Source organism: Microcaecilia unicolor, chromosome 2 (genome assembly GCF_901765095.1).
Source record: "Microcaecilia unicolor chromosome 2, aMicUni1.1, whole genome shotgun sequence".
Lineage (NCBI taxonomy): Eukaryota > Metazoa > Chordata > Amphibia > Gymnophiona > Siphonopidae > Microcaecilia > Microcaecilia unicolor.
Genome location: NC_044032.1, coordinates 102,820,732 through 102,837,903, shown reverse-complemented (window position 1 = coordinate 102,837,903; position 17,172 = coordinate 102,820,732). Strand labels below are relative to the sequence as shown.

The following is a 17,172-nucleotide window of genomic DNA, read 5'->3' as shown; positions in this document are numbered from 1 at the left end:
GGCCAGCACTTATGTGCTAAAGACACAGAATACTGACTAACACTTAGGTATGAATATTTATACCAGCCACTGACATGGTATAAGTGGCCGCAACTAAATATTGGTGTGTAAATGCTGACTTACGCAGATAAATTCCAATACAGAATTTGCACTTAGCATGTAGCATCCCATTGCCTAACTTTAGGTGACCTGTAGTAAACTACCCCCATTAAGGTCTCAAATTGATATACTGTAGCAATAGTCAGCTCCATAGGCGCCCCGTATAAGAGGCTTGAGGAGGCTAAGCCTCCCCAGCCCAGCTGTGAACTTCCCCGCGGCCACGCCTACCTCTAAATGCAGCCGGAGACAAGACTCGACGAAATCTTCTGTTGAGTAGCGCAGCGGCAGCCAGGAACAAGACCTGCCGTCGCTACTCTCCAACCACAGCCAGCATAACATAAGAAAATAGAAGCGCGGGACCGAGCAGCCTTCAGACATGGCGCTGGCAGCTCCTGCCGGTCTCTGCCCCGTGACGTCAATTTCCCGTTCCGGGGTCAGAGGACCGGCAGAGCCGACAGCGCATGTCTGAAGGCTGCTTCGGCCCCGCGTTTCCTTTTCGTCTTCTGTCAGCGCTGCTGTTAAGAGGCCTGGGCTGGAGGGAGAGGAGAGAACGTGGCTAATGGCTGGAAACGGTAGAGGAGAGAGAGGGAGAGCAGGGGAGAGCCAGGGACATGGAAAAAAGCAGGGGAGAGCCAGAAAGAGATGGGGAGAGAAAGAGGGGCCATGGGAAAGAGCAGGGGAGAGCCAGGGACATGGAAAAAAAAGCAGTGGAGAGCCAGAAAAAGATGGGGAGAGAAGAGGGGACCATGGGCAGGAGAGAGAGAGAAAGCTGCTGGGGAGAAACTGGGGGAGACCCTAGCTGTCAGACTGAGAAATGCTGGCTGGATGAAAGGAGGGAGAAGAGGAAAAATGCTGGAAGGAGGGGTCAGAATGAGGGAAGACCGCTGGTAGGGAGGGACAGAGGAAAGACAACTGGAAGGATGGGGTGAGAGAGGACATGCGAATGGAAAAGGGGTCAAGAGAGAGAACTGTCTAGAAGGAAGGGGAGACAGAGGGAGACAATGGATGGAAGGATTGGAGAGGGTAATGGGTGAAGGATGGAGAGAGAAAGATGGATGATACTAGATGGAAGGTAGGAGAGAAAGAAGGAAGGTGCTGGACATGGATGGAGGGAAGGAAAGTATATGCACATGGATGGAGGGGAGTGAGGAGAAATGCTGGATATGGATGGAGGGAAAACTGTTGAATTAAAGAGCTGGATTGGGATACTGAAGGATAGGGACAGGGCTACAGATGGTAGACAGGACGCATAAGGACACAGGAGGATGGTGGACATGGTGAGAGAAAAAATATCAAATAGAAAGAAGACCCTGCATAAAACAGAAGACACTGGGACCAAGCGAATAGAAAAACTAAATGATCAGACAACAAAGTTAGAAAAAAGTATTTTATTCAGAATTTATTAACTGGAATATGTCAGCTTTTGGAAATGTGCACCTGTGATGTTTTGCATGTAAGTTTCAATTTTTCTAGTATTGCTGCATGCTGAGTCTGACTTCTTGAGGTAACTTTCCAGTTCAGTATTTGCCTTCATATCTGTTGTGTCATGTGTTTTGCATGTGATCAAGGTGCAGTATTCTGCTAGCGTGTAGTATTTTCAGCCCTTTTGGTGTTTTTTTGTTTCACTAGGTGGTGCCTGGTGTTTTAGAGCCCGGTGTAATTACAGTGCTGCCTTTCCATGCATAAGGTTGTAGCTTGTCCTGTCCTTGGAATTAGTACTGTTATGGTTTGGTAAGGTTATGAGTGTGTTTTTGCACAAGTTTGTGTATAGTGTTTTGCAGTGGAGAGATTGTGTATTGGCCTTATTGAAGTGGCACCAAATCATCAGAAAGGGTTTTAGAGCCTAAATCATGACACACTTCCTCTTGAAGGATCTACATAAAAGGAGCTCATTGTGAACACTTTCCACCCTAAAAGGGTGTTTTGTGGCTCTACATGAGAATTATGATATTATGATCCCTTGTTTCATATTGTTGACGGTCTGCATTTTCCGTATGGGTGGTATATTGGTTTATTAGGGTCTGCCCAGTGTTATGGTACAGTAAGGTTTATGAGTGTGTTTTTGCACAAATTTGTGCATAGTGTTTTGCAGTTGAGCAATTGTGGTTAGTACATGCTTTGAGCAACCATTTTATTCTTTGACATATAATACATATTTAATATCTAAATTTAATAAAAGGTATTGTGACTTATTTTTTTTCTATGTTGTCAGACAATTATGGATGTAAGCCCCACCCCTAACCCCGCCCCCTTTAGCCTCCCCAAACAGTTGGGCCACCGACCGCCTATGGTCAGCTCGATATTAAAACACTGCAATTGGCATTTAAAGAAAACAACAAACTGCTGTGGCACTTAAATTATATATGTATATTCAACTCCACTATTCAGATAGTGAGTGATGCCAGAGATACATGCAAAGTGGCAAGCATTACCACTGTATGGATGGCAGCAATATTCAGCCCACTATCTGCAAAGCTATCCGAATATCAGAGTGAATATCACCACTATTTGTGTAATTTCCCAGATGCCCTCACGGCACTTAAGCACTGTCCAGACAGTGTTAGGGCAGCCTGTAATGATTTTCAGTAGCACTATCCATATAGTACTGCTGAATATCCATGGAAAGGGCTGCTTAGGACATTTACAAAAGTACCAAACTCTGGAACTCATTTCCCAAGAATATCACACTCAAGTTGACTATACGTCGTTTATAAGTTTACTTAAAGCTCATTTCTTTAGATCTGTGTTCAGCTACTATGGAAAGAATTTTTATTTATTATTTTATTTAATTGCTTTTATAGTTATATTCTTGTATTACTATTGTCTGTAATGCTTCTTTTTAATTTGTTATGTAAGCCGCATTGAACCTGAGCTTTCTTGAGAAAGTGCAGGGTAGAAATGTCATAATAAATAAATAATTTATCCAGCGACTGCAATTATCTGGATAAATGCTCCAAATATCGGGGCCAGTAGTTTGCAGCCTACTTAGAAAATTACAAACTACCCAAACTACACAGCTGCACGTTTGGTTTGACCGGTATACAGGGCATTAAAGTAGTCCAATCGTGATGTTATCATGGTATTGACCACTGTAATCAGACTCATCTTTTCAATATGTGGAGCGAGATTTCATAGCTGCTCCAGGTGATAGAGAATTTTTTTTAACTGTTGTTTGAATCTGCAGGATCAAAGTCATTGATGAGTCTAGCAATATCCCTAGATTCCTGACCTGTGATTTTTGGGGAGGAATTCATATTCCCCAAAAAGTATTTTGAAGTCAGGTATGGTGTTCGGCAGGTATTTGTGTGAATATGGTTAGACAGGTATTTTGCCTTTTACATTTGAGTCCTCTAGGCAGGTGGGAGAGTCCATTGTTTCTTCCTCCCCAAATTACTGGGATGTATGAAGATCTTTAGTTTACTGGGTGAAAGCACATCTTTGTTTAAAGCAGGTAAGATTTCAGAGCTTGCTAGCTATACAGTATAACAGTTTGCCTTTGACAGCAGTTAACAGTGGAGTGTTAATTAAGCAGACAGTGCTTGATGAGAGTCTGAGTCCCTTTGAAGTGTCTGCTTTCAAGGGTTTTAGGCTAATGTATAATTATACTACAGCAAGAGGCCCTCACTGGATGCCCACCGGAAGGGTGGAAGGCCAGATTTTAGGACTCGGGCTGTAAAAATACCAGCTAGGTTTAAAAATCTATGACTGGCTGAGCAAGGACTTGCTTTTCCTGCAAGTTAATATGCGTTCTAGTTTAAGATCTATCCACTGGAATAGTGGTGGGCCAAGCTACATAGCTTTGTACAGCTGAAAAGCACTGACTAGGCCTGATAACCTACTAATGGCCTTATAGATGAGTCTTAACAAAATCAGGTACAAATTGAATGTAGCACTTATTAAAATGGAGTTTGTCTTCCTATAAGATGAAACTTAGATCATAAGATGATAAAAAAAAGAAGTGAAACTGATATGCTAAAAATAAGATGTTCTGGCAGAAGAGAAAACATGTTGACAAAAGAGGATATTGCACAATAACTTGCAATAGCTAGAACGGAAGCACCTGGCCGGATAGGAAAATATGATCTCAGAAATTGAGAAATAGTAGAAAAAAGGTACCTCACAATTAACTTCTATTGGGATCTGGGGCTATAAAAGAGATAAGATTTTGACAGAGAGTTGGAGTCCTTCCCCAACGCTTCTCGGACGGCAGGGCTCTGTGCTATTGAACCCAGAACCTGTTTGATGTCTGTACTTGATTGAAAACTTGGTAAGATTAAAGCCTTCTTTCTGAAATCTATCTCTGTCTCTATTTTCTAGTATTCTCCACCTGTCATTTATACTACAAACTAAGCCACATACAATAATACACACTCTTTGCACTAATTTAAGGACTCATAATATATGTGGGAACATAGATGACCAAGGATTCACTTAGATCCTGATAGACAGAAGGGAAAGGTCATGGGCATTATCCTAGAGTTACGCCTTCTGGAGCCTCCACAACAGAAATATCAGTGGGATGGAATATCAAAAGAATTTAGGCAGGCGGCCCAACACATAGTGGAGGCGCAGACCCTTTGTCCCCGGAGAAGGGTATTCCTGGGGCGCAAAGAGGGCCTTAAAATTTACACTACCCTTAATGAATACGTATGAGATAGATCTATACTAATGGTCAAAATAAGGTCTAAAAAGGGGAAATCAAACACTATTCACTACACAGAAAATAAGTTTTTGTGAGCCAGCTCCACTGTATGCAGATCTATCTCATGCATATTCATTATATCTAGCAATGGATAGCTGTATTCCAATATTGTTACAATTTAATATAATAAAGTTCAAGTAAACAAACAATATGTTGAACTATCTTTATTCAATTTTTATATGTGTGGAGGAGTGGCCTAGTGGTTAGGGTGGTGGACTTTGGTCCTGGGGAACTGAGTTCGATTCCCACTTCAGGCACAGGCAGCTCCTTGTGACTCTGGGCAAGTCACTTAACCCTCCATTGCCCCAGGTACAAATAAGTACCTGTATACAATATGTAAGGCCGCATTGAGCCTGCCATGAGTGGGAAAGTGCGGGGTATCCAATTAAATATTTCTCAGAACTCTTATATTTCCTAAGTTAAATCCCATTAAATCCTTTAAAACACACACTTACAACAAATGGGTCATGTACAGGCAATATTTGTTAAAATAAGGACCCAACCTACATCATTTTCCCTCTGTTACAATACTCGTGGTTCAAAATCAACATATTATATATCCCTGACACATCATAATGTTATGTTTTGATCTCATATCCTAATCCATAGCATTTTTCTTTGATGTTGAGTCTAATCTTCCATCACGTAAGCAAACCTAACAAACTTTTTTTTTTACAATTACTGATGTCCAGGTTATTCCAACAAAAAGTCCAGATAAACTGCTTTGTGTGTAACTCCAGTTGGTATACTACTCTAGATTCAAACGTCCAACAACGTAATTGAACACATCAAACTGCTTCCTTTCTCTCCTTTAATTCCTGATTGTCTGTTTGTAAGTATCTGTATTATTCCATCTGTTTAAAACTCAACACAGTCCTCTGTATCACTATTACGTGTCATGAGGGGTTTTAGCTAAAAATAACATAGCAACAACAACGTAGAAAAGAGCTCTTGCAAATTACATATCACATACTCCCCATAAAAACAACTTCACATCATGACATCTACTTTTTCATACCTTATTTTAACTCTCGCTTTCACGGACACAAATTGAGGAAGCACTCAAGTCAGCGAGAGCAATGGCACCGGTCCCTTAAGGATGCCTATACATGCACATTACTTATACGACCCAATATCACTGAAGTGGGCTGCCACACCTTAAAACCTGACCTGTCTGTGGTTCCAAGGACTGGAAGTGATTATCACTGGTCTAAAAGGAAGCTCAATCAAGAGAAGAGATGAGAATACACAACATATATTTGAAGTGTATGTGATAGCAGAGGGAAAAAGGTTCAGGGAAAAGTATAATTGAATATATAAATCAACATAAACTATTCCCAAACTATATAAAAAGTAGTAATAACTACACTGCAATAATCAGAGCTGCATGAACAACAAAACAAGTAATACATTTTTTTTCATCTAAGATTCTATTTACTGTGAGCTGAATTTTGCTGAAAAAAAGGGTCATCAGCACAAAATAGAGGAATTATGTTCTGTACTAAAAACCAGTAGCTGTATAGGATTATTGCATTCAGCACTGTCAATGTGTACAGCACTGAAATGAAATACAAAGATATAAAATAGCATACAGAATACCTGAAGTTATTCTGCATGCAAGCATTAAAATGAAAATCAGCCATATCTCACCAGTTACCTCACAAGGTAATTTACTTATCACAAGACTTAAAAATTTAAACACCCTTTGCCTTTGTGCACTGTACAACTAAAGTAAAAGGCAACAGAGGCCTAGCCAGCTACAACCCTACTTTCAACCCTGAACTGGCCCACTGCTTCTAGCAACTGAGACCTTTGAAAGCACTGCTGTTCAAGGGGCAATAGAGGGGGCTCAGGCTTTAAGGTAAAAGCCCTGCAAAGAAAACTTTCATCCTGATAACTAGAGATTTTGGTCTATCAACGTGATTTCTCATTTAATCTCTCTCCATAGAGTGCTCTCTAGGACCACAGATACTGCTAAGGCACAGCTAATTAGGTATCAAGTCCAGACTGCTGTGAAGTATACTGGAGTGAAGGTGAAAAAATTCATCACCAGCTAAGAGACTTAAGGTCATTGGTGGTCAACAGTCAGATTAATCAGGCATGAGAGAAGCATGACAAAACAAGGAGGGGAGAATGCCAATTAAAGAATCTTATATTCCTGCAGTGACAATGGGGAGGGGGGAGGGGGGTAGGGGGCAAGCTAAGTACTGGAAGGTACAAGCCAATGTGACATTTCTGAACAAAAGTTCAGTCTCCCAGGAACTTCCATGCATAACGAACTCGCTCTCCCCTCTCCAAACCTAGCAAATTACCATTAAACTTGATAGCATCATTTAGAATTGAGGTCATACTGATCAATAGACAACCTCTATTCTATGGGCCCAATATTCATAAACTGGCCTCTTGGGAAATTTACTAGAACTGAATATATAAACCTTTACTCAATATCTCACTAAAAACTCAATTTAGGAGCAGAAAAGTGAGTGGTAACAGTGATAGATTTAGGGTGGGGAAGAGAAATTAGGAGCTTAACACTGACAGGCTGTACACATCAATTGGAACCCATCTCTTATGGACTATGTGCAGCTCAAGCTGGCATGTTTTTAACTCAAGCACAACAAATAACCAGGAAAAAACATCAACATTTAAGGAGTAATGCCCTCAGACATTTCAAATACCCACATGGCGGTCAACATAAACAACCACTAAAGGGTGAAGCATTACACTTCTTTCATCAGGCAACCATGCTCCAAGTGGAAAGTGCAATCATGTGTACTAAACATAAATGTGCAAATATTTTTAAATTTTTTCAAATGATGACAATCACATATTCCACATTTTCCATACTCTTCAAAAAATATATATCAGCACTATGTACTTAAATCCAAAATGTTATGATGTTGAGTAGTCCAGTGATCTACTAAAGGAACTTCTCTCTTCTGTATTCTCAAATTGCTGATATGTTCGGCTATACGCTGTTTAATTTTTCTTATGGTATATCTGATGTACCATTTGTTGTATGGGCCTATGATTCCATACACATACATATGATTCCGGAGAAAATGGTAGAGGCTATTATTAAAAACAAAATACAGAGCACATCGGAGGACATGGATTACTGAGACCGAGACAACACGGCTTTTGTGTGGGGAAATCTTGCCTGACCAATTTACTTCAATTCTTTGAAGGAGTAAACAAACGTGGACAAAGGGGAGCCGGTTGATATTGTATATCTGGATTTTCAAAGGCGTTTGACAATGGTACCTCATGAAAGGCTACAGAGGAAACTGGAGGGTCATGGGATAGGAGGAAAAGTCCTATTGTGGATTAAAAACTGGTTGAAGGATAGAAAACAGAGAGTGGGGTTAAATGGGCAGTATTCACAATGGAGAAGGGTAGCTAGTGGGGTTCCTCAGATTTCTGTGCTAGGACCACTGCTTTTTAATATATTTATAAATGATTTAGAGATGGGAGTAACTAGTGAGGTAATTAATTTGCTGATGACACAAAGTTATTTAAAGTCATTAACTCACGACAGGATTGTGAAAAATTACAGAAGGACCTTACGAGACTGGGAGACTGGGCGGCTAGATGGCAGATGACGTTTAATGTGAGCAAGTGCAAGGTGATGCATGTGGGAAAAAAGAACCCGAATTATAGCTACATCATGCAAGGTTCCATGTTAGGAGTTACGGACCAAGAAAGGGATCTGGGTGTCGATGTCGATAATACACTGAAACCTTCTGCTCAGTGTGCTGCTGCGGCTCGGAAAGCGAATAGAATGTGGGTATTATTAGGAAAGGTATGGAAAACAGGTGTGAGGATGTTATAATGCCGTTACATCGCTCCATGGTGCGACTACACCTTGAGTATTATGTTCAATTCTGGTTGCCACATCTCAAGAAAGATATAGTGGAATTGGAAAAGGGTGCAGCGAAGGGCGACTAAAATATAGCGGGGATGGGACGACTTCCCTATAAGAAGACTAAGGAGGCTAGGGCTTTTCAGCTTGGAGAAGAGATGGCTGAGGGGAGACATGATAGAGGTATATAAAATAATGAGTGGAGTGGAACAGGTGGATGTGAAGTGTCTGTTCAACGCTTTCCAAAAATACTCGGACTAGGGGGCATGCGATGAAACTACAGTGTAGTAAATTTAAAACAAATTGGAGAAACGTTTTCTTCACCCAACGCGTAATTAAACTCTGGAATTCGTTGCCGGAGACGTGGTGAAGGTGGTTAGCTTGGCAGAGTTTAAAAAGGGGTTAGACTGTTTCCTAAAGGACAAGTCCGTAAACCGCTACTAAACGACTTGGGAAAAGTCCACAATTCCAGGAATAACATGTATAGAATGTTTGTACATTGGGAAGCTTGCCAGGTGCCCTTGGCCTGGATTGGCCACTGTCATGGACGGGATGCTGGGCTCGATGGACCCTTGGTCTTTTCCCAGTGTGGCATTACTTATGTACACTACTTGAGCCGAATCACAATTGGTAGATGACGTAAGATAGAACAGCCTACCCATCCTGGGATTTATAATATGATCCATTTGCCACACATATTTGCAAATAAACACATCTTGAACAGGGTTATGTCCCCCTGTATGCTGTCCCAGGAATGCTAACATTAGTAGATCAAGACTTCAGTACTTCACCTATATTTCTAGCCCTAGTGTTTGCAAAGAGAGGAAGATCCTTAAACTGCAATAAGATAACATAGGCCAATGCTTTCTAATGACCTCGGGGTCTGAACCGGGAAATTGAATGGCTGCATGAATGAAAGTTGACAGTACACGTCACTTCCGAAACTGCATTTAACACAGCGCATGCGCCGGCGTTGTTTGAATGGTTGGCCACGGGAGAGAATGTCGTTTCACCTTTCAGGTAAACCACAGAAAAACTATTAGAATGTTTGTATATGGGATAATAATTTACTACATACAATACATAATAAAAGTTGTCAAGAGTAATAATATGACTGTTGTACAGAGCACAATATCAACAAGGTGGTTGAACATTACAGTAGATATTTTTTTAACAATATTGCAGATTGATATTGGACAACGGGTGTGATGCGCCGATCCGAGTGAGTTCTCCTGATGAAGCAATAAGCAGCGAAACACAAACTGTGTTTGAGAACTAGACAACATGAGAAAAATAAGAAGAGAGAGCGGAACATAGTGGATTATTGAGTCAGCAAATTTCAAGCACATCACGATCACCCACCCATAGAGCTCCGGTGGTCCAGAAAGGAGTATTCAACGGCAACTAGAAGATTATACGGCACCAGCCCTAAGCGAAGTACTCTTTTTAAAAAAAGTAGATACGCCTGATGTCTAAAGGTCTGATACATCTCAAAGATACACTGAACATATATACGGAGAGATGGGAGGGCTGAAGTTGCAATGATGTCGGGTATTACATATTGGCCTATCAGTTGTCCAGCCGAGCGATATGTGTTTTTTTATATATTTTTCAACTTGCTGTGAATAAAAACTCTATTAATGTGCAATCTATAAAGTGCTCAGTAAAAGATAGGGCAGCGAACAAAACGGTTTCTAATAATTTATATGATAGTTAAAATTTAATGGCAAGAAGTGTAGAGTGATGCACTTGGGGTGCGGAAACCCAAAAGAGAAACCGGATAGGAGGGGAGAGATTAGTAAACTCGACTCAGGAGAGAGACCTTGGGACGTTGGTGTCGGAGGATCTGAAGGTGAAGAAACAATGCGACAAGACGACGGCCGTGGCCAGAAGGATGCTAGGCTGCGTAGAGAGGGACATAACCAGCAGAAGAAAGGAAGTGTTGATGCCCCTCTACAAGTCGTTGGTGAGGCCCCGCTTGGAGTATTGTGTTCAGTTTTGGAGGCCGTATCTTGCTAAAGATGTAAAAAGACTGGAAGCGGTGCAAAGAAAAGCTACAAAATGGTATGGGATTTGCGTTGCAAACCGTACGAGGAGAGACTTGCTGACCTGAACATGTATACCTTGGAGGAAAGGAGAAACAGGGGTGATATGATACAGATGTTCAAATATTTGAATAGGATTAATCCGCAAATGAACCTTTTCCAGAGATGGGAAGGCGGTAGAACAAGAGGACATGAATTGAGGTTAAAGGGGGGCAGACTCAGGACTCATGTCAGGAAGTATTTTTTCACGGAGAGGGTGGTGGATATGTGGAATGCCCTCCCCACGGGAGGTGGTGGAGATGAAAACGGTAATGGAATTCAAACATTCGTGGGATAAACACAAAGGAATCCTGTTTAGAAGGAATGGTTCCGCGGAATCTTAGCGGAGATTGGGTGGCAACGCTGGTAATTGGAAACAACACGGGAGCTGGCAGACTTCTACGGTCTACACCCTAATCGTGACTGAATAGATAAGGATGGGCTGGAGTGTAATTTTAAGGTGCTTCGATGTTAGCTTCAGAACGTAGTACAGAATAGTACTGGGCAGACTTCTACGGTCTGTGCCCTGAGAAAGGCAAGGACAAATCAAACTCGGGTATACATATAAAGTATCACATACCATGTAAAATGAGTTTATCCTTGTTGGGCAGACTGGATGGACCGTACAGGTCTTTATCTGCCGTCTTTACTATGCTACTTCATCCTCCACTGCTTCAGGTACAAACTTACAGTTTTACTAATCTACTTTAATATGCTGAGACACGTTAATGCAAGTTAACATGGGTTATTTAATGCAAGCCTCGTTATTCCCAATTAACTCACCTTAATGTGCGTTAGAACATTAACAGAGGTTAGTAAATGAGGGTCTTTGAATGTAAGCCCTCTAGGAAAGGGAAGATCCTACTATACCTGCAAGCAACTTTTGTTGAACAAAGAAAAAAAAGTTTGACCTAAAACCCACCAAATATAAATAAATTCAGGAGAGCAGAAATGCTACAATATCAGAAGAGGTCTAAATCTGGCCAACCCATTCTCGAAGAAATACCTGTTCCCTGCTCCCATTCCTGCCCTTGATGTTAAAAAAAAAAGTTTGATGGAGTAGAATAGAAGGGCTTCATCTATTTAAATGATAAGAAAATTAGAAATTTTGGTTTAGGCTTTCTAAACATGTTATAGATCTTCTCTAAGAACTTAGGGGCCCCTTTTACTAAGCCATGTGTCTACGTGCGCCCAAATGGAGGTACTGCCCAACTACCGCGTGGCTCTTGCGGTAATTTCATTTTTGGCACGCGTCCGATATGCGCATCCGAAAAATAATTTTTATTTTCAGACGCGGCCATTTTCTTTTCCATGCAGGAGTGCTGAGTGATATGTATTTTGAACCTCTTCCCCGAAGAAGAATTCGAAACCTTGCCATGTTGGTGGAGGTTCACCTTGGTGAAAAATCGCTGCCACGTTAAGTGCTAGAATATATGCTTACCTTTTTCATTTCAATTCCATTGTGGATTGTAGAGCATGAATGCTAAAGTTATAATTAAGAAATAAAAAATGCTTAAAAAAAAAAAACAAAACACAATATATGAGCAGATCTATGATGATTTGTGCCGCACCATTATCATAAAGGGACTTAGTTCCCATATGGTGTGTGCTGCATTTATATAAATGGTGATCGATTTGTAGCTTTGGATATGATAAACGTTGATTGTGGACAAGTTATTTTTCAACAAACAGTAATTAATTGATGTAATTAATTGATGAGTGTTTGGGACATATAATGTTGTACTATACAGCACCTAATTCAGGCCTTGGGATTTACGTCAACTTGGCGTAAATAGCCGCAACTAAATGTAGTCACACGGAGAGGTGTATTCTATATACTGTATGGAAATTTAAGCCTATTCTATAAATCTAAGCATATTTTAGAGAATACGCTAGGCGTATTTTTTGTTCCACACAGAAGTTTCAAGCGCCATATATAGAATCTAGCCCATAGGGTGGAATTCAGTAAATGGTGCCCAAAGTTAGCCAAAAAAACAGCACAAAATACAGAACAAGTCTAAATATCAAAGAGAAGCACCAGGAGTCTTCAAAAATCGGGACACAATCAAGTATATTTTCAAAGACCTTAGACTTACAAAGTTCCATAGAGGCTTATTTTCAAAGCACTTAGCCTCCCAAAGTTCCATAGAAACCTATGGAACTTAGCCTCCCAAAGTGCTTTGAAAATATGCCTCATAGTATCCTATAGATCTATGTAAGTCTAAGTGCTTTGAAAATGAGGCCCCTGTCTTTATTCATACACCTTGAGCATCAATTTCTTCCTAAATGACCCGACACGGGTCGTGTTTCGGCACACAGTGCCTGCGTCAGGGGTCAATGGAGTAGTGATTTCTAGGAAGAAACTAGGGCTTTCTTCTATAATGATGACAAGGTTGAATGATTGTCGAGCTTCTAACAAAACTGGTATGCTGAATCTTTAGGTGAGACTAGAACTTTCATGAATCAAGTTTGAAGGGACTGCTCAGTGATGTCAGTGTTAGCTTTAAAGCCATAAAGAGTTGAAAATGAAAAGGGCAGTGGAGGTGGGAACTAGTAGTGGCGTAGCTAGGTAGGTCGGCAGAGGCGTGACCACTCCCCCAAAAGGACTTCTGACGGCACCGGCATCTATTTTGTTTTACACGGTCCCACCAGTCTGTCGTGCCTGCGCAGTCCACTCTCCGCTCCCCCAATGTATCAATGTGCCTATGCTTCTGGGAACTAGGTGGTTCTTCTATTTGTTAATCGTGGTAAGTTTGTTTACAGACATATGAAAGATGAAGGGTTAGAAAGGGCAAAGAGGACAGACAACACTCGTCACAAATGTATTAGATTAGTCCAATAAAAAGGTATCACCTAAACTTGGCTGCTGACTTATTTTTTCCTATGCTTGCTGCTTTATCAGTGGAGAGGGATAACATTTAGAGAATTCTGTTCTGAACTCTAAGCAATGTAATGTTGTGCAACTAGAACTGTGATAAAATCAAAAGAAGATTTCAAATGTGGAATAAACAAACAACCCCCAAATCAAATGACAGCAGCAACAGAAGTGGTGATTGCCCAGGTTATTCCTGCCTAACAAGTGGATCTGAACATTTGGGGGTGACTAAAATGCTCATATTACTACGACTACTATTACTACTACTTATCATTTCTATAGTGATACTAGACATATGCAGCGCTGTATACTTGAACATGAAGAGATTGTAAGCTCTGTGGAGTAGGGACTATGTAATTATGACAGACAAACAGGACAAATGAGATAAGGGATTACTAAGGTGGGAATCCATAGAAAAAAAGTTTGTGGATAGTGGTGGTTGGGGGGGAGGGGGGAGGGCATTAGAGGAAGGTGTTGGGTAGCATTTCTCCTACACAACTTGAATGCCTTTATTCAGACTGGGTCAAATATCTGCTTTCATAAAGATTGCTATTCAGCCTTTTCCCAATATTTGCCCCGAAAGGCCAAAAATAGTTTGGGTGAAATATGCCCTGGAGGCTTCCTTCTATTTTTGATTCATTTTAATACATGAAAATGTAAACTCAGCACAGTAAAAAGGTTGCATTTTCACCAACTCAAAATCAATGTGTTATCATCATCACAATTTGTTTAGTTATAAACATTACGCCAGCAGGAACCAGTTTCTGGAAAGGGGAAATCCAGATGCGTTATACATTTCTACACAGTAAAGGTTCTGATGGTAAAACAGACTATTTTACTCTTCATGCTAAAGACATAAAAGGAAAACCAAACAGAAGATGGCTTGTTTGAAAAGGGGTTTGGAGTTCGTTGCTTCCAGCAAATGCAATTCTGTTGCCTAGAGTGCAAACTCAGAATCAAACACACAAATCCAGAAACTCTTGCCAAGTGTAATGGTAAGAACTCCATGAAGCTGCAAAATTATGATGCAGCTATGGTAAAACATTTTATTAATCTGAATGTAAGAAGAGCTCTACAGCACCATACAGAAGCCAATGAATTCTTTTAACTTAGGTTGACAGAGAAAAGAAATACTCAAACATTTAGACACTAAGCTCCACATATTAGATTTCAAGTCTTTGTAACTTCCCCCATTTCCCACTCTCCTTAATTCACTATATCTCCCCTTCTTACAAATGAAGCTGGAGAGAAGACACTGCCTACCTTAGTTGCTAGGAAATGCCACCATGCACAGCCAACAAATGTTAATTGAGATCACTGATTATTATACCCAAGATGAAGCAAAAGTGTTTGTTCCTTGGAAGATGAAAAATTTACATCAAAGGACATCATTGTGCTAAAATTCTAACACCAAGACTTTCTTAATAAATGATAGCTAGCAGATAATTTACGCCTATTTGAGCCTCCGGCAGCTCATATCTAAAAATTCATAGATTAGAAAACATGATATATAATTTAATTATTGACATATTACATAGCAGGCCTAAATATATTGTAAACATGCTGATCATAAAGTATTACAAGCATGCTGATATGTTAAAAAATTTAGAATAAAACATACTAAACATGTTTAAGAAATAGCATTACAGAAAGCATGACCCCAAATCAGACATCATATCTTCTCTATATATAAAAGGCAACTCCAACGTTCTATGAAGCCTCCAACCGGAACTTTGAAGTGGGCGAGATATCCGGTTTGCCCAAGAGTGTGTGCCCCGCCCTCGCATCACAACGTGATGATGACGAGGGCGGAGCAAACACACTCCACGAAACGCCATCTCCCCCTGCCCCTCGCTGGCCATTTTTCACATGCACACCGCATCACGGAGCGCCAACGACAGCAGCGGACAGGTCCCTGGAGGGGGGTTGGGGTACAGCTAGATCCCTGGCCATGGGTGGCTGCAGGGGGGGCCGGGGATGGAGCGACAGCAGCGGACAGGTGCCTGCTTGCAGGGGGGTTGGGGGACAGCTGATCCCTGGCCATGGGTGGCTGCAGGGGGGGCCGAGGGATGGAGCGCCAGCGACAGCAGCGGACAGGTGCCTGCCTGGAGGGGGGTTGGGGGACAGCTGGGTCCCTGGCCATGGGTGCCTGCAGGGGGGGCCAGGGAACAGGACGGTCGCTGGACACAAAAACCTTGCTAGCGCCCGTTTCATCTCTCAAAGAAACGGGCCTTTTTTGCTAGTTAAGTATAAACCCTTTGGATTTCTTACTAAGCATATGTCTCTCTTACTGAGAATATATTGCTCACTGTAGGACATAAGCATTGCTGTACTGGGACAGACCAAAGGGCCCATCTAGCCCAGTATCCCATTCCAACTAAGACCCAGTCCTGGAAGAAGAGTAAAACAAATTTTATGTTGCTCACCTCAGAATAAGCAGTGGATTTCCCCATGTCTACCTTAATAATGTTTTGTGGATTTTTCTTTTCGGAATTTGTCCAAACCTTTTTTAAACCTAGCTAAGTTAGCTTTTTTTTTTTTTAACCATATTCTCTGGCAAGAAATTCCAGAGCTACATGTTGAGCTAGGAAAATATTTTCTCCAATTTTTAAAATGTACTCCTTAGTAACATCGTTGCATGCCCCTTAGTCCTTTGAAAACAGAAAAACAAATGATTCACTTCTACCCATTCCATCCCACTCATGATTTTAAAGACCTTGATGTATGACCCATTTACCATAGCAACCCCAGGGGAGACTGTGACAATAGATTATATTGGCGTTAGTTATCGGAAAAAGAGGGAACAGATTTTACTCTATCTCCCTCTCCTACAATGACATGTAGGAGGGACACAGGCCTGATTGGATCTATGTTGTGTCCAGAACTATTTACTATAACCTGTACTCACTGTTAAATGATATTCCAATATCTCATATCTCTTGTTATAAATGCTTTTTAATATATACCAACAAACATATATTACCCACATAACACTATTAAATACATAAATACACCCCCAGTATTACTAGCAACGTTGGCTCTTCCTATTTCAATAACAATCATGTATGTCCTTTAGCTTTCTTATCATATATAGCGCATTAAAACGTTCATGCTATATAATTGTTCAACGTCCTTTCATTACTATTTCAAAACTCTTCAAACAGTCAGTTGTCTCGTTGACTGTGATAGTAATTTAGTTCATCGGCGTTGAGCGTTGGAGAAAATAGCAACCAAAAATATATGACACTAGCAAAAAAACCTTTTAACGTAATCTTCCATCATTAAGTCATTGATAATAAGGATTCCCAACGACTGCAAGCAATTGTGGTTCTTTAACTTAACAGTTTCTCCCAGTCAATTCTCTCAGTTCACTCGGTTCTCTATGCGAGACCGCATTTCGCACTTAGCTTCTTCAGGAGAACCGTAATCAACATCCTACATGAAAGATATATATACTTCCTTTGTCATTCTCATATATCATTACATGTCCAATTTTTCATATATACAAATATTTAATCCACATTTAATTCATCTTTTCCCACATCTAAAT

The 17,172-nt window shown here is 40.8% G+C and overlaps 1 protein-coding gene across 1 annotated transcript in view; it reads right to left on the bottom strand.

Moving 5' to 3' along the window:
• Nucleotides 1–17,172, bottom strand: part of NDUFAF2 (NADH:ubiquinone oxidoreductase complex assembly factor 2) — a 267,607-nt gene that overhangs the window by 52,404 nt on the left and 198,031 nt on the right. The window lies entirely within an intron of this gene.